Source organism: Saccostrea cucullata, unplaced genomic scaffold (genome assembly GCF_032062105.1).
Source record: "Saccostrea cucullata isolate Sc308-1 unplaced genomic scaffold, CSIRO_AGI_Scuc_v1 ctg75, whole genome shotgun sequence".
NCBI lineage: Eukaryota > Metazoa > Mollusca > Bivalvia > Ostreida > Ostreidae > Saccostrea > Saccostrea cuccullata.
The window spans coordinates 476,969-504,145 of record NW_026940114.1 but is presented as its reverse complement, the minus strand read 5'-3'; the positions used below and the strand labels follow the sequence as shown (position 1 = coordinate 504,145).

Genomic DNA, 27,177 nt, shown 5'->3' with positions numbered 1-27,177 from the left:
AAAGTGAAATAGTAGGCAGATAATCGAATACTTTTGATATCTCAGATAGGATTATAGATGGTGTTTGAAAAAAAGATCACACTAGTTAGTTAGTACTTGATTACAGAACAAATCTAGTACTTGTATAAAGTAAAACAAGAGGCCCTTGGGCCACAATGCTCACTTAGTAACCTTTTCATCAGGAGAGAAGATTCTCTTTCTCTTTAACGCTTATGAAATTCTAGCTCACATATCGTTACACACCCTACCCAAGTGAGTCAGTCATGTTTTGCTAGGATGGGGTGGGGTTGGGATGGTGATTCTACATAATTCTACTACTCTATAAACTCTTATCAGTTCATACATGAATCAAATTAACATAAGCTTTGTTGCTCTTGAGATTTTTAAACATTCTTCCTATGAATTCCTACATAATCATTTTATTGTCCCGGCGGGGATCAGAATTTGAACTATATACTGACTACTCGGTATCTGAGAATGCTTCCATATATGACTAGTCATGGTTTTGTTATTTTTGAGAAGATTTTTCGAAACCATTTTTCGTAACAGCACCACTGCGGCACAGGTCCTCGGTTTATACGGTCTCCTCTGAAGGAAGGTTCCATGCACGTCTCGCTTCTCTGGGACTCTGGAGCAGTTGCTTTTACGTGTACCAATGCACCACGCTGGCATAAGTAAATGCAAGTAACATTTTGTATGGCTTGCGGGGCAAAATTGGTTTTAAAAGGAAAAAAACAGCGCTGAAAGAAATACACGTACATGTAATAGAAACTTCTGCCATTAAGAGTTGTCTTTCTTATCAGAGGATCATTGATCCCTCTATAGATACAAATTAAAATGTTATATAGAATTTAATTGTTATTCTTCATTAAAAAAAAGAAGAAATCGTATATTTTAAAAGAAAATTAGTATTTGCCACTATTTGGAAAGTCCATGCGACCATAATTTTTCCAATGTCAAGATAAGGAAAATACAAAATACTTGAGGTTCACAGGCCACGCCTATATATACTAGCCAGTATATAGATTGGGCCTGTCTTTTTCAGAAAAAAAAATCTAAAAGATTTCCCCCATATATTTCCGTGACAGTGAAGTAGTATTGTAGTATTACGGGGACTTTTCTGGGCCACCCCCGAGTTTTCCTCTTATTGTTGAACCAAGATTCTTTAAAACCTTAGGACACAAATAAGAGAACAATGGGGTTTTGGTACTTTAATTATATGGAATTAACAAGGAATAAAGTTTTACATCTGGTTCAATCGAATCAACACCACACGAGGAAACTTATTTGAACCCGCGACGTTAGGATCAACTTCTTCCTCCGCGACTCTAGAACAAACGCTCAAACACTGCGCCACGACTGAATGTTGAAGAAAATTAATTTATTATATTTACATCCACTGAATATTTTCTTCTTTATTTCTTAAGAAAACCCATTGCGTTCATCCCTGCATAAACTACATTAGGCATATCACCTGTACAGATTTCTTGATCAGTGGCCGTTCCATCAATGAAACTTACAAAGACGTTCGCATCATTAACACAATAATTAATATTTTTAATCCTACTTAAAGTGATAATTTAAACAGATATAAATATAAACAATAAAATGTCTTTCTTTGTTTGTTGTTACTGGAATGAACGGTCGCAGCTATTGCAGAAAAAATTTACATAACCCGCGTAAGCGGGTTATGTATTTTTTCTGCAACAGCTGCTTCCGTTCATTCCAGTAACAACAAACAAAGAAAGCATTTTATTGTTTAAATACAACGTGTATAATCAAAACCATATGAACAACAAATTTGGTGATTTGCCATTCCCCCAAAAATAACAGATTTATGAATTAAGAAGATTTTAATTTTTTTATTATTGTTCGGCGACTATTGCCTTTGATAGTTAACTAAAGAATTCCATTCCAGTCATGTGTGCCATATTTTCACGTGTCACCCACAGACAAACTGATAGACATCATGACACACCTGACGATATCATGTTAAGGTATGTTTGGATATACATGTACATGTCTTCTATAGCTCCTAAATTCTTAAGCATAAAAGCCAGCATTACATTTGCATTCTAAAAATTCGATCGTGGTGGTTAATTAACTATTGCCTAATTCAAGTTCTTTTATTTTATCTTAAACACAACTATTCTATTAATTTGTAGTTTTATTCAATCCAAACATATGTGTCACACTAATGCAAAAGACTTAAACAACAGGTTTTCGAAAGAAGTAATTGACAGAACCAGGAAAATGTTCGTTTTTTGTTATTGATCATTGAGGAAACAAAGACTGGATCATAAAATACTGGCGGTGAATTGATTTCTGATTTAATATATCAACAGATCGATTGATTAATACCGGTTAACAGGTGATGTAAATTATAATACTGAATTTTCCCATAATTAAAATGAAAAAGGCTATGTATTTGTTGGTAAAAATGAATAGTTCATAACAATGTATGTGACTAGTTTACGTAAATTATAACAAGGGGAGTGCAAATACCCCTATATTAAAACATTACTGTTAATTCTTTTCTTTGTTCCCCCTTCCTCCATCAGTTGCCCGCATGTGGTAGTGGTAGAATATATCTGCCATAGAGAAGCGGAGTAAGGAGTTGGCACTTACGTCGCGGGTTCGAATCCTACTGTAGGAAGTGGAGACCGTTCCTTCGGATGAGACCGTATAAACTGATGTCCCGTGTCGCAGTAGGTGCTGTCACGGAAAAGATCCCTCATTGCTAAATGGCCCTAAGTGCCGAGAATAGGTCAAAATTTGCAGCTCTTCACCGGCAAGTGCATCGCGCCGTCTCCATATGAGTAAAAAAAATCTAGAGGGACGTTAACAAAAAAGAAACCTCTCCTCCATTCCCTCTCTGCCAATACATGTACTCATTTTATATCCACTCTCTCTCCTTTCTGCCCACTATCAAAATCTCCCTGCCTTGCACTCTCTCTCCCCGTATACTCTTTTCCCCCACACTCTCCACTCTTTTACCCTCTCTCTCCCAGCCCAACTCCCTCCTTTCTCCGAGCGCACTGTCCTCCTCCACTCCCAGCTACTCTCCCTCCTCTCTCCCAGGCAACCCTCCCTGCAATCTCTCACAACCCACTCTCCCTCCTCTCTCCCAGCTAACTCTCCCTCCTCTCTCCCAGCTCACTCTTTTTCCTCTCCCAGCTCACTCTCCCCCTCTCTCCCAGCTCACTCTTCCTGCTCAGCCAGCTCACTCTTCCTCCCTCTCTCCCAGCTCACTCTCCACCCTCTCTCCCAGGTCACTTTTTCCTCTCCCAGCTCACTCTCCCCCTCTCTCCCAGCTCACTCTTCCTGCTCTCCCAGCTCACTCTCTCTCCAAGCTCACTCTCCCTCCTCTCTCCCTGTTCTCTCTTCCTCCTCTCTCTCCCTGCTCACTCGTCCTCTTCTCTCTCCCAGCTCACTCTCCCTCCTCTCTCCCAGCTCACTCTTCCTCCTTTCTCCCAGCTCACTCTCCTCCCTCTCTCCCAGCTCACTATCCTCCCTCTCTCCAAGCTCACTTTCCTCCCTCTCTCCCAGCTCACTCTTCCTCCTCTGTCCCAGCTCACTCTTCCTCCTCTGTCCCAGCTCACTCTCCTCCCTCTCTCCAAGCTCACTCTCCTCCCTCTTTTCGAGCTCACTCTCCTCCCTCTCTCCAAGCTCACTTTCCTCCCTCTCTCCCAGCTCACTTTCCTCCCTCTCTCCCAGCTCACTCTCCTCCCTCTCTCCAAGCTCACTCTCCTCCCTCTCTCCAAGCTCACTCTCCTCCCTCTCTCCAAGCTCACTTTCCTCCCTCTCTCCCAGCTCACTCTCCTCCCTCTCTCCAAGCTCACTTTCCTCCCTCTATCCCAGCTCACTCTCCTCCCTCTCTCCCAGCTCACTCTCCTCCCTCTCTCCAAGCTCACTTTCCTCCCTCTATCCCAGCTCACTCTCCTCCCTCTCTCCCAGCTCACTCTCCTACCTCTCTCCAAGCTCACTTTCCTCCCTCTATCCCAGCTCACTCTCCTCCCTCTCTCCCAGCTCACTCTCCTACCTCTCTCCAAGCTCACTTTCCTCCCTCTATCCCAGCTCATTCTCCTCCCTCTCTCCCAGCTCACTCTCCCTCTTCTCTCCCAACCAACTCTCCCTCCTCTCCTCCTGCCCAATCTACCTCCTATCTCTGTTCCCTATCTCCTCCTCTCCCCTGCTCTTTCTCTCTCCCCTGCTCTCAACAATTACTAGTATTCAATTTAAAAATAAAGCCAGTCGATCATGTAAAATGTGGCTTAAAAATCGTTACAATATTCCCTCCGTCGCGCAAGAACAGAATTAGGGAGAACCATACTGCATTGTATGATTTGGAGACAAACCAGTTTACTCCCCCTAAAGATGCACTCACACGAATACGATAGCCCGGTTAGGTCAGTTAAAAAAAAAGAATCTTTTTATTGCGTTTAAACGCAATAATTATCGCATTATTGCAAATATGCATGTAGTCTGCTTCAGTGGCTCATGTACAGATTAACAGTCTAAGAGAGAGAGAGAGAGAGAGAAGGGGGGGAGTCGAAAAAAAGGTTATCTTGTCAAATTATTCCAAAGAGAACAGTTCAAGAAAATATGTCCTAGTTATATTCAAAGTAATACGACATATTTGAATCAATATGAGAACAATGTATATTCTGTATTCGACAATTCAGCATATCTCTTTAATTGCCAAATTATTGTTCTCACTGCCAATAAAAAAAAGTAATAATCATTTAATAACGGCAATAGATCCATTACTCCTATTTTTCTCAAAATAACTTTATTTTTAGTGGATTGCTAGAATGTAGTCAATACATAACAAGAAACATTATCAAAGCTTTGGAATGAAACTGATATTTATTAGATGTAGTATTCTCAGAAAGGGTCTAAATATAATCTGTTTAACATTGACAGTTCACCGACTTGATACTGGCACGTCTAAAAGACTAACGAGATTACTGTACCGCTACAAGCTTAACCAACTGTGTGGGCTGAATGAAGCCTACACGTACTCACATCTTTAAAATTAGAAACATAGCAAATGAAATTTTTTTTGTGTTTGTAAGAGTTTATTACATATATGTTCTGACGAAGCGACTCACAGATGACTAATGGTCACAAAAGGAAAATATTGGGTGTTTATATGATAAAATAGAACAAGCAAAGTTAATGAAAATATAAAATGGGAATAAAAAAATTAGACCTTTTGCTCTCAGTTATTAAACCGACAATCCCTTACTCTTCTATAGACCAGGGGCCCGTTTTATAAAAGAATTTACACGTACAACCAAGACCAGCAAGTTCAGTTGACTGTAAAATGTTGCAAAATGAATTATTTGGTTAAAAACTGCATGAATAAAAATATCTCTGAATTTTAAGAGATGAACCACTTTTCTAATATATATTAAAATTGGAAAGTTATTCAACATTTTAGTCTTCGTTTTAAGTTCTTTTGTAAATGGGGTCCAGACCCTCAGAACATTTTTAAAAAATGCTCTAATTATTGTTTTAATATTCCATTTTATCTTTTTATTGTTTAACAAAATATATTTGATATATAAAATGGTGAATCAATTTCAGAGGCTTTACACAAAAACAAATGAGTCAGCATCCTTGAACTGGTTGAGTAGAAGTCAGTGTGTGATCATGCCGTTGTTGGGCGATCTCCTCGGATTGACCATTTATCAGTGACTAATATGTAGCCTTTATGTCAATACGTGTAAGCATCATTTTCCTCTCCCCTCTGTCGATGCTGACATGTTTTGAAATTCCACAGACAGATTTTTCATTTTCCCTTTGGACCCGCTGGTTATCTTAGTGTCGTCCATAAATGATAAACTGACCACGTGGGCGGCGCTAAGCTGACACTTTATATAGGAATCCATTGATACAATCTTGCTTATTATTACTTTGCATTTCCGGTCAGATTACACATCAGTCCAACAAAAGAACTTGACAGATCTTTAAATAAGGGAATATCAGGAACAATTTTATAGATTGATAAGAAAGGATGAAGCAAAAATAAAATTCAATATTTGTTCATAGAAAGTGAGAATATTTGCTTAATGCAAAGGGATGGACTTGCAAGCAAGAAGATCAACACTTTGAAATGAAGATTTTAAACCAAAATCCAGCTCTTACTTGCTATCTGGTTTCTTTTTTATTTTTCTCTTCAAGTAAAAAAAATATGTGTGTGTAATTCTTTCATAATTTAGATGAAATATTAAAAGAAAAGATTTTTTCGAATTAATTTTTATTGTCATTGTTATTTTAATTGTTTAATTTTTTTAATGAATTGGAAGATATAAAATAATAAAGAAAGACAAAGCAATTATATAAACACAAACCTTATCAAAGAGTTCGTTAATGATACTGGTCAAATAATAAAAAAAGCATCACGAGTTTTATTGCATATTATCTTTGATTGGGTTCGATTTGTTGAGCACATTTCCGGATTTTCTTCTATTTTGGTAAGAGGTATGCTATCAATACATCAGGCATGGAATATGTTAACCGATCATGTAGGCGACCATTCTTTATTAAAGCATTTAATCTCATGGATTGTCGGTATTATGAAATTAGAATTGACTCACTAATTTCTCACAATTGTTAACCAACATTTCATTTCTTTTACGGGAAATGGTTATATTTAGTGGAACAGAATAGGATAATTAATACTTGGTCTGTATGCCTTAGCACATTGATATCCGGTGTAGAATTTAATAATGAATTAAATACGTCATATAGCGGCATGTTTGGTTTAAAATGAATAACTGTGTGATTTTATTGTTGCAAATTCGCAGAAATTCAGACGCAAGTGAAATTAATTCCAGTTATAAAACTCAATTCAGAGAATCTTGCAATTTATTATGTATCGCACTTAATTTTACTTGACAACTATATATGATAAATAAAACCCAAAAAAAATATTCATTCAACATCTTATTTATTTTATATAACGAGGAACAATAAGCATTGATTGCATCTACGACTTAGTTAAATTTCAGTTAAGAGTCAAAAGTTCATATGATAGATCGATTGTATGATACACGATTCGTGCAAAGTGTATTCCTCCTTAAATTCTCCTTCACCATTATCGACATTTTACACGAGACAATGTTAAATTTAAATTTACATCAAATTCTAATATTGAACTTAATATTTGTACATGTATTTCAAAATATTTTCCCTTCAGATTCTTTGCAAATTAGGATTAAAAGTTACGTTCTCATGAACTATCGTTGGATGAGTTAGAATATTTCCACTGAAATTGAAGTAAAAAAAAATAGTAAAAACATTTTTCTCAAAAAATGATCGTTGAGTGACGAAGATACGTGGCAAGTCATCATAAAAAATTGTCAATAAAAGATATGAATTCAGTTAATTAGAATGAGGTACATGAACTACGACGCTTCAAGCCTGCATGATCTCTGATATTGAACTTATATAATCTTGAATTAGTACACACCCAATTGTGCTTTTTGTAATGCTTTTATCAAGAATAAGAAGGTATGTTTGTTTCTTATCCGAAATCTTCTCTACAACCAAAAGCATCCCCTGTTGGCTCAAAGCTCTATGTATTGGTTGGGTAGATGAAACATTCCGTAGTCGAATTCAGTATAAAAGCAAAGGCTTAACAATTGGTGTAAAACAAGTCTGCCAAAATACGACCCGATGACGGGTTAAACTTGCTAACAAGGCCATTATAACGACCATATAATTTACGAAATGTTATTTTAAACAAGTTTGTTGACATTTCTGTAACATCAACTTACCTGTCAGTTGCCTGTCTCGCTTCAAAAACAGATCGTACTCAAAGCATACTCTTGAGTATCAAATACTAGTAAGCTGAAAAGTAAACACCATACATATATGCAGATGACAGCGGGATATCACTAACTGAATAAGGAAAGTTGACGATGAAAAAATTAAATTTATCATATTAAGTTGTTAGTTGGCCCTTATCAGCAACACATCCAAATATGAAACAAATGTGGCATTTTCCGTGGTGTCCTTAATTTCAAGTTTTCTGGAATATATTAAATAGGCAAATAAATGAAAGAAACTATTGTTAACTGATAATACGTCGACAATATGTATCTAAATGACGAGTTGAAGGTCAGTGTAGCCAGTCGAGTGGGCATGCCACGGCTATCAGCAGTGTCCAGTAGCCAGTGGAGGAGGCATGCCGCGGCTATCAGCAGTGTCCAGTAGCCAGTGGAGGAGGCATGCCGCGGCTCTCAGTGCTCAGTGTCCAGTAGCCAATGGAGGAGGCATGCCGCGGCTCTCAGTGCTCAGTGTCCAGTAGCCAATGGAGGGGGCATGCCGCGGCTCTCAGTGCTCAGTGTCCAGTAGCCAATGGAGGGGGCATGCCGCGGCTCTCAGTGCTCAGTGTCAAGTAGCCAGTGGAGGAGGCATGCCGCGGCTCTCAGTGCTCAGTGTCCAGTAGCCAATGGAGGAGGCATGCCGCGGCTCTCAGTGCTCAGTGTCCAGTAGCCAATGGAGGAGGCATGCCGCGGCTCTCAGCAGTCTCCAGTAGCCAATGGAGGGGGCATGCCGCGGCTCTCAGCAGTCTCCAGCGACTACCTCTTCACATGTAGAAGTTTCTGAATAAAAACTGCATTAGAATATCTATTCTTCTCTGTAGTTGCTCTTATTGTAAGCTGAGTATTTACTCTCTTTGGTCGAAATAACTCAGAGTTGAATATATATTAAAATTAAGCAAAATAGCTACACTATTGTGATATACTGGAATATATATGAGAAGTAGTCCCAACTGCGAGTAAAAGAGAAAATAGATCAAGATATAATACATATAATAAAAATTGATTAACAAATATTCAGTTATCTGTAATATTTATCAATAAAAGAGGGATGAATATTCAAATACCAGTAATCACAATTAAAGAGAGGAATGAATATTCAAATGCAAGTAATAACATCAAAGAGAGGAATGAATATTCAATTGCCCGTAATTCAAATGCCTGTAAACACAACAAAAGAGAGGAATGAATATTCAGATGCCAGAAAAAAAAACAATCAAAGAGAGTAAGGAATATTCAAATCCAGCAAAACAATCAAAAAAGGGATGAATATTCAAATGCCTGCAATATCAACTAAAGAAAGAAACGAATATTCAAATGTCAATAATAACAATCAAAAAGAGGAATAAATATTTAAATGCCAGAAAAAAATACAATCAAAGAGAAGGATTACTATTTAAATGACTATTTAACAGCCAGAAATAACAATCAAAGAGAGGAATGAATATTCAAAAGCCAATAATAACAATCAGAGAGAGAGAGAGAGATATGAATATTGAAATGCCAGTAATCACAATCAAAGAGAGGAATGAATATTCAAATGCCAGTAATAACAATCACACAGAGGGAGCAATAAATATTCAAATGTCAATATGCAGTTTACAAGTGTCCCGCATCTGTTTCGAAATCGTGTTCAATTATAAAGTATTGGTTTAAAGGATAACACGTCGTGCAGTAGTTTATCCATAAATGACGATAAACAAAACATTACGATAGCTAATGACCGATGTTTAAAGCTATAATAAGAAATCACTACCAGTTCTATGAGTTTATGGTATTATATCTGATTCCATTGGTTATTAAAGGAACAACTTTAACAGTCCAAGGTCTTCTGCCCCTTCGCCCATTCTCCCACGAAAAAAAATACAAAAGTTTGATTTGATGCCAAGTAATATGTCATCATCCACACTTGATCGAGCTCTGAATTATATGCAAATAACGCCCTTCGGGCGTTATAGAATTTGATCACGTGACCGACTTCATGTCATACCTGGCAATGAAGCTCTAAAAATGATATCTTATTTCTCAAATACACCATAAACAACGTATAATTTATAAAGAATTATAAATACGTTTACATTTGTAGATTATTTTGAGAAGTATGGCCAAGGCTTTCTTGTCGTTCGAGAATCTCCTCCGTGAGTTGCTGTGAGGGATCCATGACATATTTCCTGTTTTTAAAGATAGTATAATACAAATCATCCATCCAAATCAATGAAATTCAGAATCAGAATTTTTAAAAACACAATGTCATTTAATATTTATATATCACCCTTATCAGCTCCATTCAATCAGATAACATTTTATCATTATCAACACTATCATGTGTTACTTCTCAGTTTATCTAAATAAAATTGACTATTTAAGTTTCAATCACACACCCGTATTTCCTCTTGACTTTTGTAACCTAATGCAAAAATTTTGTCTAATTGAAATAATAATCGTTTATGTTGCTTGCTAATGTCGTCAATGTTATTTTATTCGAGATTTTAAAAAGTGCAGCACTATTTTTGAAGAATCTTCTTTCTGAAGAAATATCATTAACTCTGATATATACGCCAATATGAAATGAAATCAGTATCTAGTATTTGAAGCACTGAGACGAGATAAAACACCGTGTCTTCAATTTCAAGACACTTAGAGTGAAATATTATAAAGCTGCCCATTGCAGATGTACTGATCTGTGACATATACGTTTGTTATACAATATATACGTACACTTCTTCCGATTGCAGAAAGGCTGGTGCAAAATGCTGAAATATTCATCTCGTTTGTCTATATGAACTTGCACATTAAATTAAACACCTCAAAGTCATCGACATAGACTCGAACATCATTACATGTACTGGTAAATGACCCATTGAATAAATATCAGCTACTCACAGAGAATGTAATAGGAAAAATATTCAGTTACTAGTAACTTAGAATTCATGATTCTTAAATTTTTATCTGCAGAGAGAAAGAGAAAGGAGTGAGATTCGTTACTTTAAGAGACTTATTATTGCGCCCCGTTACTAGCAGACCTATTTTTGTATTCATATGAATTTGTGCAAAATCTTATGCACGAAAAGAGGAAAACACTTGTTGTGGCCTTCAACTCTACATTTAGATATATATCGACGACGTATTTTCAATTAACAATGGTAATTTCCATTCTTTGTCGATACGATATATCCTGGTAAGCTTGAGATAAAAAGATACCACAGAGTCTGACACATCTGTTTCATATTTGGATATTTTTCTTAAAAAGACGTTAATGGTGTCATCTAACAACCAAACTCTTTGATAACGTGATGACATTAAATTTTCCATCGTCAACTTGTGTGACCGTTCGGCAGGGGATGCTCACTCCTCCATTGCACCTGCTCCCACCTCTGATGATTTAGAAGTCTGTGTTTGCTCTGCTCCCATTTTGTATTGTTTTATGGACTTTTGGTCTTGAATACTGTTCGTTATCTCCACGTGTTGCACATAGTATACACAAAAAAACGGCTAACGGACTACTCAAAATAGAACATTTGTCTCATCGTCACAAATAAGTTAAATAAATATGTGCAATTTTGCCCAAAACGGTCAAATGACTTTCTTGTTCGTTCACCAATATTATTATTATTACGCACCGTTTGTACAACATGAAGGTGGTGGTAATCGGTGGTGGTCAAGGAGGTTACCATTGCGGTGGAGTCCATGTGAACCTGAAATGAATGAGACATTTCTATCATTTCCCCTACAGCAGTCTTCCAGTGGTATAGCATTTCCAACCAGTCTATTACACTTTTGGTTGCAAATCTTGCTTTAGTCTCCATGTTTAAAATGCTGATTACCACATTTTTTGATGTGTTCAGTAAATGGAATAAATTTGTGCTTACTGATGCAAGATACCCAAGGCAAAATAAACGACTGCCACTCAAAATTTTCCGGTTTTCCTATTCAGTGAATACAAGGAATATTTAAGAACTTTTTAAAACAATCTTTTTTAGGAAAACAAATTCATAGACTTGCAATTGCCAATATATATTACTAGTATACTGAAGAATTTATCATTTTAAAGGAAGCAAACAATTATCATATGCCACAATCAAAAACTGCATTCAATAATTCTGCAAACACTGCTGAAGAATTTTGCTTTGATATACTCTTTCAAAGCATTGTCATAGCGGTTTCCAGTAATTGTTCGACCAAGCCTCTGTCTTTACTCCTCACTGAAATATTAACAGCAATGAAGGAGAAACTGCAGGCATACTGTCCAACATGTTTGAGTGTTGTAAATCAGAAGGGGATGCTTGAAAAAATGTTTTTAAAAATTAATAATTCATTTAATCAAAATCAATAACATTTATATGAACGACTTTCAACATTTTAAACAACCATTCCACACTATAAATATAAGTTGGTTTTTTTTTTTAACATCATAGACGGACTGCTTTTGCAATAAGTTATTAAGACTGTAATTGACCTACCTTGTCATTACTCATTGTTTTTAAAACACTCTGATTGTAAACAAGACTACTACAAAGCTGATAAACGTATGCTTGAGTTTCTTGGCAATATAATATATGAAGCTTTTGTGGAGGAAAACTAGTATAGATGTAGTCTTTGTTGATCAGGTCTTCCAACAACCAGTCGGAGTGGCACTCTGTTATTAGCAGACCTAATTTTGCATTCATATGAAGCAGAATTTGTCATTAAAAACTTGAACATGATAAAAGAAATTAAATATACCTAGTATACCAGTGATCTTGAAACAAAAAAAAAGTGTTCTTTCCTTTGAATATTTTATTTAAAAAATGACCTTAATGGAAAGCTAACAACAAAACTTTATGATAAACATGACTACTTAAAATTTCTATCGTCAACTTCCCTTATATTTGTAGCAATACTATAGTATACCCTTATCATCTCCACATGAAGTTAATGTCTTCCTTTTTCTATTTTCAATTTCTAAAACGATGCAAGCTATTGACAAACTATTGTTGAACAGTTTCGTTTAAGGTCAGCATTTCGCAAGTGTTATGGTCATTATAATGACTTTGACAACAAATACAGTCTATCACTAAGTCTGTATGCTGACTGACGTTTATTACTCTAATTTGAATTGCCTAATTTTACTTTGGTCCATTAATGACAAGGACACAAAGTACATAGTATGGAGCATGTGACCGTCCGATAGGAGATCCCAACCCCTCCACGGCGCTGATCGCACCTCTCATGTTTTTTTTTTTTGAGGTTCTTGTTTGCTCTTCTCCTAATTTGTATAATTTTATTATAGATTTGTATAATTTTATTATAGATTTGTATAATTTTATTATAGATTTGTATAATTTTATTATAGATTTGTATAATTTTGTTATAGATTTGTATCATTTTATTATAGATTTGTATAATTTTGTTATAGATTTGTATCATTTTATTATAGATTTGTATAATTTTGTTATAGATTTGTATCATTTTATTATAGATTTGTATCATTTTATTATAGATTTGTATCATTTTATTATAGATTTTGAGTCTGATTACTGTTCGTTTACATATCCAAACTTATTCATCACTAAAGGGAATGTACTTAGTACAAAAAGTTTTTAAACCGAGGCATGCTACTCGCATATAACTTAATGTTACAGGGTTTCCAACAATATCGTTTAAAGTCGGCATTTCTTAAATTCAAAGGTCGTTTCAATGGCATTGTTAGCAAATAAAACCTATGACTGGATCGTGTTTTGGACGAATTATTTATTTCCTATTGCATTTGTTTAATACTAAATTTGACTTAGGAATCTACTTGATCAATATCTAGGGCTCGCCGCGGGTTTGACAGATCTGGATGCTTACTCCCTCTGTAACTACCCTGTTCCAACTTTGTGGATTTTCCGGAGATCCGTCTTATGTCCTGTTGGTGGAATTTTTTTTATTGTAGGTTGATAAAAATAAATATATGATAATATATAACTTTAATGAGAGACATATTAAAGCAACAAACAATTAAAAAAAATGGGAATGAAGGCAAATAAATTATTCATTTTAGATATGAAAATATAGAAGGGTTTTTTGAAGATTTCAAATTAATGGTTGGATAATTTCAGTAAACTCAGTGCATTTGTTGTTTTCCGAAATCTGGGATTTAATTTTGTTTCTCATTTACTCAATGTTTTTTGCAAGCCCCAACTTTCACATCAATAAATGTTACATTAGCAACATAGGTATCAATGAAAGACAACAATACAGAGGCATCTTAAAATCTGAGTTCCAATGATTTTTTGAAGTGTTGTTATAAGAAGACTAGTTTACGTGTTGAAAGATGCAGATGCAGTCACATGCATGAGTGTGACATGGGAAATATATTAACAAAAGATGTGGGTTTACCAAGGAAGTATAGAGTACGAAGTATTGAGTTAAGGATCCACTTTCACTGCACATTTTTGTGTAAAAGGAATGTAAGATAGAACTAAAATCTGCACTATATTTCCAATAAATTAAAGTATTTAGAAGATACTTTTTAAAAAGTCAAAAAACAAAGAAAAAACATCAGTGTACATATATATTGTCTTCATAGATTAAAAAATATTCTTTTTTTAAATGCGCAGTATAATTATCCCATTAACTATTTTTGAATTAAAATGAAAACAAACACATAAACATATTATCACCTCTAAAATATGCAAATTACTACAAGAAATATATTTTATTTAAGTAAGTGTAAATAGAGCTTTCCATTGTTTGAAAGTCATAAAAGTAAGTTAAAAATGGAAATAGTACATGTATATTATTTTATTGTGAGTAAAATAATAGATGTGTATTATGTGTAAAAAAAAGTTCTTTGTGTGAAAGAATAAATACACCACTTCATGTATCAAAGAGGCTTTTGAGTATAAAACTAGAGGTATTGTGAGCAATGAGCTCACTAAATGATACCCCCCGCCTCCCATATGAATATATTGGCAGTATCCATGTTTTGCTCTGGAAAATCCAAAATATATGTCAGATCAAAAAGTAAAATAGGAGGTATATTTTATGGCAATATGTAATAAAGATTCTTGTGAAAGTTTCATTAAATTTCCTTAAAAATGGTATGAGAGGAGTATATTAAGAGATTGTGAGTAAAATAATAGATGTGTATTATTTGTAAAAAAAAGTTCTTTGTGTGAAAGAATAAATACACCACTTCATGTATCAAAGAGGCTATTGAGTATAAAATAAATCAAATCTCTGACAAGCCTAGGAACAAATTTAGGCGACCTATTGACACTTTTAACCATGGAACCCCTCAAGAGACTTGTACTACGCCAATTCAATGTCATCAGAGACTATGCTAGAGTATTTGACATTTTCATTAAGACTGTCTTCTTGGAATTTATTTAACTCTAATTACTAAGTTAATTGTTCGTTACATAGTTCTAACTATAGATTTATTATTTTATTCATCTTAATTATACTGGACTGAAGTTTTAATGCAAGACCTGGCATAAAATAGTAGGCTCCTAGAATTACTGGGTCAGTATGTCAGTTGTAGTGACAATATTAAATTATTCCAGGTAACTCGCCACCTAAGAATTCTTTCAGAGAAGGGGATGAGTTATGTTCTCAACATTCCAGAATAGATCTTATGTTTGTGAATGCAATGCAGATTTCAAGGACAACGTGTCAATTTCATTAGTGCAAAAACTGCACTTTGTTCTGTTAAAAAGGCACTCCAAACTCCAAGAACGTTTACAATAAAAAAAACCTTAGTACCAGAGGGTTCTATTTCAAGGAATTCACCAGGAATCACTTCCAAAACTAGTCATGTATAGAACAAAACTACCATCAGTAAATGACCCTCTGTGCTTTAATGACTGTGCTGCGATGTAATTGTTTGCCCACAGAATGGTCTTTTTTTTTTTTTACATGAATTAGAAATGAACACTATGTATAACGATGTCAATTAGTTTAAACTTCAACAAGACATTTCCTGTTTCTTAATTTCAAACTGTATTTCTGTTGGAATGTTAATGATCTCCCATTCAGTTTTAGTTGGAATATTTTTCAGTATACAAATCTGTCAAAAACTAATAAAATCCACCCACATTGGACAATTTTAAGTGCAAAAATCGCAAGTGGCTACTACAAAGCTACAAAAATATATCTAAAACCCCGCATTTTGTATTTATAAAATGAGTGAGCTTGTTTCGCAACTTCTGAATTCAAAAAAAAGTTTCAAATGACTTCCGATTGTGAGTTTGGATTTGTTTGTGTTAAGAATTTCCCTTTGCTGAGGGCTATACAGGTTAAAATCAAAGAAGAAACATAAAAACTGTCCCGGAAAACACCCGCCACTTTAACTTCTGTTGACTTCCTCTTCGTGTTAATAGTAAATGGCACTAGTTGTTTACTTTGGTTTTAATATGGTTGTGGTTTTCCCGAGTCTGCTGTTTCCGATTATGACAACAGCCAAAGAATAACTCCTATTTGTTTTTATACTCACACATACTTCATTAAGCTGATTAGATTTTTTTATCCATAGAATTGATAATGCTTTTTTCAATAATTGGCCTTTATTGCGGAAGATTTGAACAATGTTCTTCCTACGCTTAAAAAAGAGCAAGTCGTTTTCTCATTTGTCATTACACCGGAACATGGTACGGACTGAATCGGACTGGTGGAAATTCTACCGTCCATCTACTAATAAAGGAATAATTAATGGGTGTGTGAAATTTAAACGAAATCCATCAGCTATTGACATATCAGTTTTATTTTCAGCTACTTTGGAAACAATAAGGCACTGTTAGAAATATATCAAATGTATACTACAATTCAGAAATAGGCTTTTATAATAAATTTATTGCTATTTGAAAATATATTTCTCTTTTCTGGGGTTTTCTTACTAAAATATGTAATTAGGAGACCAGGAAATGAAAATGATATATATAAAAATTATTCAATTTTCCAGTACAATTATATCTCTCTCTCTCTCTCATAAATAGTATATTACTAAACTACTCAAACATATTTTATAACGAAATATTTTTTTCAAAAATTATTAATATAATGTACATGTAGGTTGGATAACGCTAGAGAACATAAAGAGAACAAGAAACATATATTCGTATGATCTGCAATGCTCATTGTGCATTTAGATGTTATTCACCCCAGATGCACGAATGTTCTACTGACAGAACATGGGATTACTTTTTCCAATAAAACATACAAACAAGTATTGTATGACAAAATTTTGAACAATAATACATGTACATTAATTCTAAAAATATCTGGTAATGAAATGATTAATTCAATTACATATATAGCATAGGAAAAATAATGTATGTTAGTAATAGTAATTTAAACTTCATAGTGTATTCATATAGCATATGAAGAAAAAAGGGTTCCTATTGCAATAAAATTCTAATTTTTGATTTAGTCTTGACATTTTTAAATCAAACAGACCGACACATTTACGTCTTTTCATATAACGTTTTTCATGAATTATTAAGGAATCCATTGAAACTATATAAATTGTGAGCAGAGCAAACACGGGCCTCTTGATGTGGGACCAGGTGCCATGGGAGATTAAACATACCTTGTCATCGTCATTGGGTAAAAAGAAAAAAGCTCAGTAGACAGTTAAGTAATAAGTAATCTACAAAAGAAAATGAAAAAAAATGATGGTTTATGATAAAAACCGTTTCTTTTGTTTCATCAACGTGTTTTTCAATAGCATGTCGCATTCTAGAAATTGTATGTCGAGCATGCGCTATTGAGAGACAAAACTCCATTTGCAGGTGGTAAAGATACATTGCTACATAAGTAAGGCAATTTAGCGATAGAAAAGTCAAAGTCATTATCATAAATTTTGATGTTAGTTAAATATTGACTTTTTTCCTATAAATATCTATATACAGGGTGTTTCACAATATGTGTCATACATCTAAGGACAGATTAGATAAATGGCAACAAAAGCTATATATACATTTTATATATCATTTTATTCAGCATATATTCAAAATTAAAATTTCTGAGTCAGAAGTAGCTAACATTCTCCACTTCTGTTACTATGGCAACAAAACCTAAAAATGTTATTCTTCAAGTGTTTCCCAACATTGCCCTAAATAACTATAAGAGAGAGACTAATGCTTAGAAATTTCTGACCACCGTTTAGTAAAATAAACAGAATATTTGAGGATTTTCTTGTTTTATATTTGCCTTTTTAGAACACTCAAAGTGCATATTTATTTTAATTTAAGGTTGCATTCAAATAAATGTGTCGTTTCAGAACTACCAGTATGTGTTAATTGGTGTCAACTTCTCTTTAGCTCTTCCTTTCAGTCAATCTTGCAAACTTCAACCGGCTCTGAACGGCTAATGTCTTAAAATGCTGAAATCTTAACTCAAATTTAAGATTTTTTTATTACACTTGATACACTTACCAGCATTTTTACAATCCATTTCCCTAGAATCAGATCTAACTTTCATGAGATTTTCTCAATGATTGACGTCTCTTTAATATTGTTTTCATCTTTTCATGATTTTTCTTCGGGGGGGGGGGGGGGGGGGGGGGGGGGGGGGGGGGGGGGGGGCAAGATTTAATTGTCTTTTATCTTTACATTATAATCAAGTTCAATCTCTCTAATTATTCTTTAATATATCAAAACTAGACAGCACTTTCTGTTGTGGATATTTTTCATCATCAAACCCTGCACATTATATATGATATCATTTTTATTTTATAAAATTTTACAACACAAGTTTTATTCTATTTTCAGAACATTTTGGAAGACCTGATCTCCAATAACAATTAACATAAAAAATGTCAATCGGAAACTCAAGCATCTTATAAAATCAACTTCAGAACACCGTACTTGGGTGTACAATCAGCATTATCTTCACAAAATAACTTTGCAAATGACCATGCAATGACCAAATAAAAGTATTATGAATTTTTAAACGATAATGTGTAACATTTTGTTACATCTGGTTTAACATTAGGTTAGAAGTTACAATGTTCTTCAGTTGTTTACTTTAATTCTATTAATCAATTTAGGAATAGCATTACACGGACACTCCCATATGTAATTTTATGCAATACATGCATGTGCCAAGAACGCTCTACTTACACATCCCTGACAATACACACTCTAACAATGAGTGTTCGTTATCGGGTGCGTGATGATAGGGATACCCAGCTGGTTGTTACTGATTCCACGCCCCTCCCAAACTGTGTGGTATATGGTGCTGCTAGCGCTGCCCATCTCCTTTAATTGAGGCGTCAAATACCACTCCCTGTGTGTAATCGGTATATGTTACTCGGGATGGTAAAAAAAACGAAACAATTGAAAATTTAAATTGTTTATAATAGTCGTTAAATATACAAAAGGTTATGTAAGGTGTAGAAGTTTAAAGGCTAATCTTGTTTCTACATTCTTGATTCTTGCATTGTATAGAAAAAAGAGAGTGTGGGTGATTAAAAAGGCCCTTTAGGTTTGAAAGTTTTTTTTCTCACATAGGATGATAAAAAAGATTGAGAGTAGATAAAGGATATCATTGAGAGCTGCTTTTTCAATAAAAATGGAACTCGGAAATTTACTAATCTTGACATTGGTCATTTGCAATATTTTATTTAAAAAGATTCTGATTGTAAACACAAGTTCTCTGAAGTTGACATCAGAATGATGCTTCAGTTTCTGATTGACAATATCTATAATGTTGTTTTGGAGACCATGTATTCCAACAATCTATTGGAATTCCCATAGGCACTAATTGTGTCCCGTTATTAAGAGGACCTATTCGGTATTCATATGAAGCAGAATTTGTCCAAAATCTTATACATGTAAAGAAGAAAACACTTCTTGTGGAATTCAACTCGAGGTATCGACGACGTATTGTCAATTAACAATGGTTATTTCCAAATAACCATTCTTATGTTGACAAGATATATCTGGGTGAGCTTGAAATAAAAGATATCACAGAGTCTGATACATCTCTTTCATATTTGGATCTTTTACTAGAAAAAAAATAATGGTTATAAAACAACCAAGGTTTATGATAAACGCGATGACTTGAACTTTTCAATCGTCAACTTCCCTTACTTATGCAGCAATATACCTTCATCACCGGTATACGGGGTTGATATATCTTAACTGATTCGATAGGCAAGTGCATGTTCATAAATAAAATCCCGTCAATTTTCCATAAATGTTATTATTCCTTGTGTATACCGGTATATAGGCAATAATATTATTTGAGATAAAAGTACTATGGCAACATGTATTCCGTATTACATCATTTAATAAAGGAAATTATATAAAATTACTGTGTAATATAAAATTTATCAGGTTTCTTCAAGTGGTAGTTGAAGTATATATCTTTTTTATTTCTTGGAAAACCGAGAAAGCGTTTACTATGAGCAGGTTTTGAGGTTGTATATTAATTGATTTCCCATGTTGATTAAATATGGGAATTTGGAAAGATTTTTATTAATTGTAAACAAATGATATGGCAATATACAAAGACAAATATTAATATTTATAAACAGCTTTGAACAAAAACCTTGGGATTACAGAAATTCATGTATCCAGAAACAGGTGTGTCTTAATTGTCAGAGGCATAATAAGTTAAGATCAAAGGAATTATTGCAAGACATTTACAAACAGAATGTGTTAGATAATTATTATAAAACATACATTGTCCCCAGTTTAGGTATTCTGTCACAAATTTTGACCTTATCAGATCATTAGACTTTGTTATCTGTCAAATTTCTCTTAGAAGTGTAAATCAACACAAAACTTTGCAGCCAATTTCTAATTATGTCACATTTCATACTGAATAACCCGGAGCTGCACCAATGAACATATATAGTACATAAAAGGGAATATTTTACGACTGATTTACAAAAAATAAAATATTTGCTTCAGTTATTATAAAGTGCAATTCCCGATCATTGAATATTTAGATCCTAAAAAAAATATTCATTTTACTATTAAATTAGTACCAGGCATGCTACTTGGAACCTCCCTCCTCGATGTATGATGACAAGCGACCAAATATCGCCTGCACATTCTAACTTCTCATCCTTTAAAATGTAATAATGACATGCCTGTAGCGGTCCATCAAAACCCTCTTACCTGGGACAATAAGGGCCAGTCATTAACGTTAATGATAATTGATATACATTTGAAATATGATACCACCAGCGTTGGCTACGTAATTACGTAACTATTTACAGTCATTTATTATTTTTTAAACATGCTCAGAAAGATCGTGACGTTTAAAGTTATTTAAAAATTTATATAAATTAAAAGTTTTCTACATCAATGTACTTGTTTCAATGTTATCATGACTTCTAGTTAACTAAATAGATATGAATTCAGTTAGTTCCTTTTTACTTTATTTATAAAAATCTTTATTCCTTGACTTTTTTTTCCTTTATGGATTTGACTTAACTTACAAACAGTAAATTATGAAAATTATTGTATCACTTGTGTATCTCAGCTTTCACCCATATGATAATTTATAATTCGAAGGTAAATTTTAATAATTTTAAAGAAAAGGATCTATCGTGTTCATTAACCAAGACAAGAAAAACGTGATCATTTCTTTTCGCCCGGAATTCAGCAATTGATACTTATCCGATTTCCATTTTGTTTCAAGTGTTCTTAGAAATTATTCATTTGTTAGTGACGAAACTTTAAGGGACATAGCATGTAATTCTAATTGCCTAATGTGTACAACAAAGTGGCTACCGCTTTTTTCTGTTTTTCAAAAACGTATGTAAACTTGAATCAAGGAGAATATTTACAGAACAGAGAGTAATGGCACGCGCCTTTTGACTGAATTTTTCTCGTCATTCATAACTTTTTAGTTTTTAAGTGTAACATAATGAAAAATGAAATGCTGGAAAAAGGATTCTTCTTTGTAAGCCTGAATTCATTTATGTACGTATAAGATTCTGGCAAGCAGACTTAAAATTCCTTGAATTTTGACTGGTCATTACTATATATTTGTTTATAGATACTAAGTACGAGTGTTTCCTTGTGAGTATGAGTGATAATAAATACATGTAAACTTTAATTTCCCTGTTTAACATTCTATTTTTTTTTTTCTGAAAAGAACTGATTAAAATTAGTTGGAGGTATAATTATACTTCAACTAATTGAAAATAAATAATAATTCTTTAGATAGGATGGAGTGAGGGGATCAGGTTGTGAAAAAAATATATATGAAATTACTGTACATCTCTCTCTCTCTCTCTCTCTCTCTCTCTCTCTGTGTTACTAAGCGAAGAAATTTTCATTTGTCTTCTAGGATTAAAGTGCTTAGAGGCAACATTAATTAAAAACACACAGACAATATTTTTAAAGAACAAAATAAGTTTTCCTTAATACGCGATCAATTTTCCTATCGGTACCAATTGCGCACCATAATTAGCAGACCTATTTTGTATTCATATGAGCAGGATCTGTTCAAACTCTTATACGTAAAAAAAGGAAATCACTTGCTTATGGCCTTCAAGTCGACATTTAGATATATCAACGAAGCATTGTCAATTAACAAGTTATTCTTAGTTATTCTTATGTCAACAAGATATATCCGGGTGAGCTTGAAATTAAAGATACCACAGAGTCTGACACATCTCTTTCATATTTGGATCTTTTACTAGAAAAAATGGTTATCTAACAATAATAAAGCTTTGTGATTAACGTGATCACTTTAACTTTTCAGTCGTCAACTTCCCTTACTTTTGCAGCAATATACTTTTGTCTCCCACATACGGAGTTTATACCTCAGTGGATTCGGTACGGAAAAGCATGTTCTACATATGAACAATTTCTAAAACGAGGTAATTTATTGACAAACAAGTTGATGAAGCAAGAATATCAGCAGTCTCGTTTAAAGTCATCATTTTGTAGGTTCTGTGGTCGTTAAAATGATCTTGTCAGCAATTACAATTTATCATTTAGTCAAATACTGACTGACTTTTTCATACTGATTGTTAGGCCATTATTTACACACTGAAATGTCCACGGATTTTTTCCGTTATTTCCGGATCATGACAAGGAATACACGGTAGGTGTGACCGGTCGGCAGGGGATATTCGCCCCACCATGGCACCTAATCCCATCTCTGATGTTTTCCAAGGAGGTCCGTGTTTGCTCTGCTCCTGTTTTGTAATGTTGAATAGACATTTGAGCTCGAAAACTGTTCGTTATCTACAAATATTTTATCATAGAATTTGACAGTCCTATATCTCAAATGTTTCTTCAGAAGTTTTGTCATGGCAAGTGAAAAATTATATATGGATACTTCCAATCAAGGCTTGTATATTTACAATGTACAGGTATTTCTAGGGAGTCGCTCTTAATGCTCACGTAATCCTTGTGACAAGACTCCTCTTGGTGCAATAACATTTTTGGCATCATTGCATTGACCTTCGAGTATGATCTGCATTTCAAAATGCTTTTTTAAATACAAACTACAAGGTCAAAGGGTCAAACTTGATGGTGTCCAATGGAAGGTCTTGTCACATGAAATTCACATCTATAATATATAACCCCTTAGCATCAATCATTCAAAAGATGGACAAGTGTATAGTTTTACAAAATAAGTGAAACTTTTAGGTCAAGGACAAATCGACAAAACTCTTAGTAACTTATCACAAGATATACACATATGATATATGAAAGTCCTAACACAAACCACTCAAAAGGTATCGCCAATGTAAACGTTTTTCAAATGTTAACTCAAAGGTCAAAGGGTAAACTTTTTTGTGCCCAAGGAAATGTCTTGTTACAAGAAATACACTATTATGAAAGCCCTAGCTTCAACTATACAAAACTTTTGACCAAGGTTAAAGTTTGTTGAACTTTCGTAAAAGGGGCTCAGACCCCAGGAACAAGACTTTAGTGGTCAAATCCTTTAGTAGTTAGTACTATGTACCAAAAGAAAGCCCTTGTTATACGGAATATACCGTAGTTGTGGAATATGAAAGCCATAGGCGTCGGACCAGGGGGGTTGGGGGGCTTACCCCCCCCCTTCGAACTTTTTTTGCAAATATATACATTATATAGGCATTGAACATTGGGATTTAACTTTTTTTGTTGGTTTACCCCCCCCCCCACTTTCCATTTGCTTCCGACGCCTATGAAAGCAGCAGATCCAACCAATCAAACACTAACCGAACAAAGACAGACCAAATACTAAATGGCCCCGATCAGTGTCTGGTAATATGTGTTTCTATAAAAAAATTACCTTGCCCATAAATTTGAATGTTTGGTGTCTGGTGTTAAATATTGAGTATGTATATTTTGTGACATGACCTTTCTTTAGGTGTAAACATTTTAAAGCCCTAGACCTTGGATTTTCTTTTTATAAATTCAAAAATTAACCAGGCATTCAGCTAAGCCATAATTTTTGAACAGTTAGAGCTAGGGTTTTTATATATCGCATGCATAATCAATATATTATCCAGATCTTTCTTTACTACTTTCGATCATGACCTTTCAGTTTGGCAAATTTTTGAAAAAAAACTCAAGCATTGTCTTTTAACTTTTGAATGGTTACTCGTATGGCTTTGGTATTTTACTAATGCATTCCTTGAGACAAAATCTTACCTATGGCTCCGTTTGGTTTTTAATGATCTCATTGACCTTGCAATATGGCGTACTTTTTGGAAAACTTAAACTTTTTAGGAAAGGTTGGTAACATATACATATATATTGCAATTATGATTTACATTTGAATTACTTGCTATAAGACATTTCTTTAAATATCAACATTTTTAAACGCTTGACTTTGGAGTTTGACGTACAATTTATGCAAAACCATGATTCTAAGCTGCTGTTTCACAAACACATCTTGCTTTTTACTGTAATGATTTACTAACATACTCTACAATGCTGTGATACAAGTTTAAAGTACATAACACACATAAAATTGTTTTGATAATATTGTTAATAATTGTTTTCTCAGCTAAATAAGAGCGGGTTTTGGTATAATTTTACAGTTAACAAATGCATAACTATGATACGCTTCTTAGGAAACGTATGAAGTGCAATTTTCAATATTTTGATGTAGATATTATTCAAAGAGATACCATGTTTATGGAATAGTTTCTTATATACATATGTAAATAAAGAAATATACATCAATATTTCTTGACACGATGCCTTTCTCAGTGATCTGTGTAAACAGTTCTGTCAAAGTGTGAATGCTTTTGTCACATTATATAGAAACTTACACTCCCCCTCCTCTCTGGACAGTTATTTTGGGCACCATGTTGTTTACCAAATTTTCTTGTATTTGTTATTGAACTGAATAACGCAGAAAAGCCATTTACTAAGAGCTGATAATAAAAGATATGTACTGAGAAATATCAAGAATTCAACACGTACAAAAGATGGAAAATTATACTGAAGTTGCCGCACACATCAAGAAGCCTTGGATGTCTCTTTGAAAAAGGTGAATTAAATATGACACGTTATATACAAAAATAAAAAAAATCAAATACACCTAGCAACATGGCTTATTTATTGCAGAGTTATTTAAAAAGATAAAATTTGCAATAAAAGACTGTGTCATTTGATAACTCTTGTAGTGTACGAACCCGATATTGTTATCTTATTAGTGAATTCCACTACAAATATCTTATACTAGTTTTACCGAATTCCTCCCGATGGAAAATCCCTTTGAGACACAGCTAGATTTTCTATAACCTCTACAGAGTAATGGACTTCTCTTGTCGCTATAGAACTTTTCTACTTTTAAGACAAATTAATTTTGATTACATAAACCACACTTTCAGTAGATATAATGTAAATTATAATCGGCTTTCATTTTGCTTCTTTACAAAATGTTTTTGGAATGTTCCTAAACCACAGAAGGCGCGAAAATCACACAGCTAGAAACATTGCTCAAAAAACCGCTGTCATTTTCTCGAGACACTGGGAATGCGAGATATATTACAAAATGACAGTGAAATTTATTTCAGCAGATCTAGGTAATTAATATCAAAGAGTAATGATATGCAGACATTTTTCATATCTGGTTTTTATTGATATTCTGACAATCTCAGCTTTACTCGGGTTTTGTGATTTATGAAGGGGTTAACGACTTTTTGGCAAAACAGAACATAGAACAAACAGGTTGAAAATTAATAAACACTTTGAAATAATTAAATTCACAGTGCGAATCAATCAGAATAATTGAAGAGTTCAACAAGATTTGCTGTATACTGTCAGAGGGTCGTTTATCAAATATTAGGTCACTCGTGTGGACATTGATAATCTACATTTAAAATTTCAATTTTGAATAAAAAAAGGTCTTTTACTTCATTTTTGTAAATGAGATGTTATTGTGGATGCGTTTTCTGTAGGAATAATTAAAATTTTAGTGGCCGTTATGTAGGTAACATAACGAGCGTAAAGAGATGAATGCGCTTATCTCTGCAGATGACACAGATAACCATTTAATTAAGCACATGTAGGTAAAAGTTTCTAAAGAGTAGGAGAAACTATTTCCATTTTAAAGTACATCTTAGCTGGGCGGGTCCTCGCCAAGTTGAATAGTTTTTATAGTTTCTACAGAAGTTTAATGTGGTGTGCAGTTTTTGGAATCTCTGCTTGACATTTCAGTTCAATTAAATCCTCATTTCAAACCTACCACAGTCTATATGATCGCGAGGTAATGATCTGTCTTTCATCACGAAGCAGATTACTTTCTAATAAAATACACACTTTGAAGATGGCAGCCTGGGTTGACACTGTAACAATTTTAGAATACCTTATTCAGCTATGCATATCCACGGGATGCCAGACGTGATTTATGACCGAGATTTGTGTTCGTGTGTGGACATGCATGTTGTGTAACCCTATGTCAAAAACAAAAGTTTGAGCTTAAGATATATTGCATTTGAAAGGAATCTACAGTACTACCTGAATAAAAAAAATCAAAATTCGGTTTTAAGCCGGGATTTTTAATAAATGGAGTTCTCTCTCTTTGAATGTATCGCGGGTGATACCAAAAGCTGCTGACACTTTAATGGTCGTTCTTACCACTGTGGCAGTGAGCTCGGACACGCGAATGCTTTCTGTCATATTTATCATCATTAATAAGGCCGTGTAAAATGACCTTGGGTGGTAGGGAGCACATTCCATAGAAACCCACGAGTTCACAAAGTAAGCCAGGCTGAAAGTCATACAGGCATCTGATTGTTTGGCAATAAGATATGAATCTTTGTCACCAGAATTAACATAGGACAGTGTCCTAAGAAGTATGTACATTATCAGCAGGCATCTGAGTGTTAATCGGAGTCGGACCTGATTTGCCTCACTGTGTAAAAGACACCATCTGAATTATAAATGTTGTCAAAATATCTCTC

At 34.1% G+C, this 27,177-nt stretch overlaps 1 long non-coding RNA gene across 1 annotated transcript in view; it reads right to left on the bottom strand.

Moving 5' to 3' along the window:
* Nucleotides 1-27,177, bottom strand: part of LOC134254833 (uncharacterized) — a 255,399-nt gene that overhangs the window by 208,888 nt on the left and 19,334 nt on the right. The gene's annotated exons all lie outside the window — the stretch shown is intronic.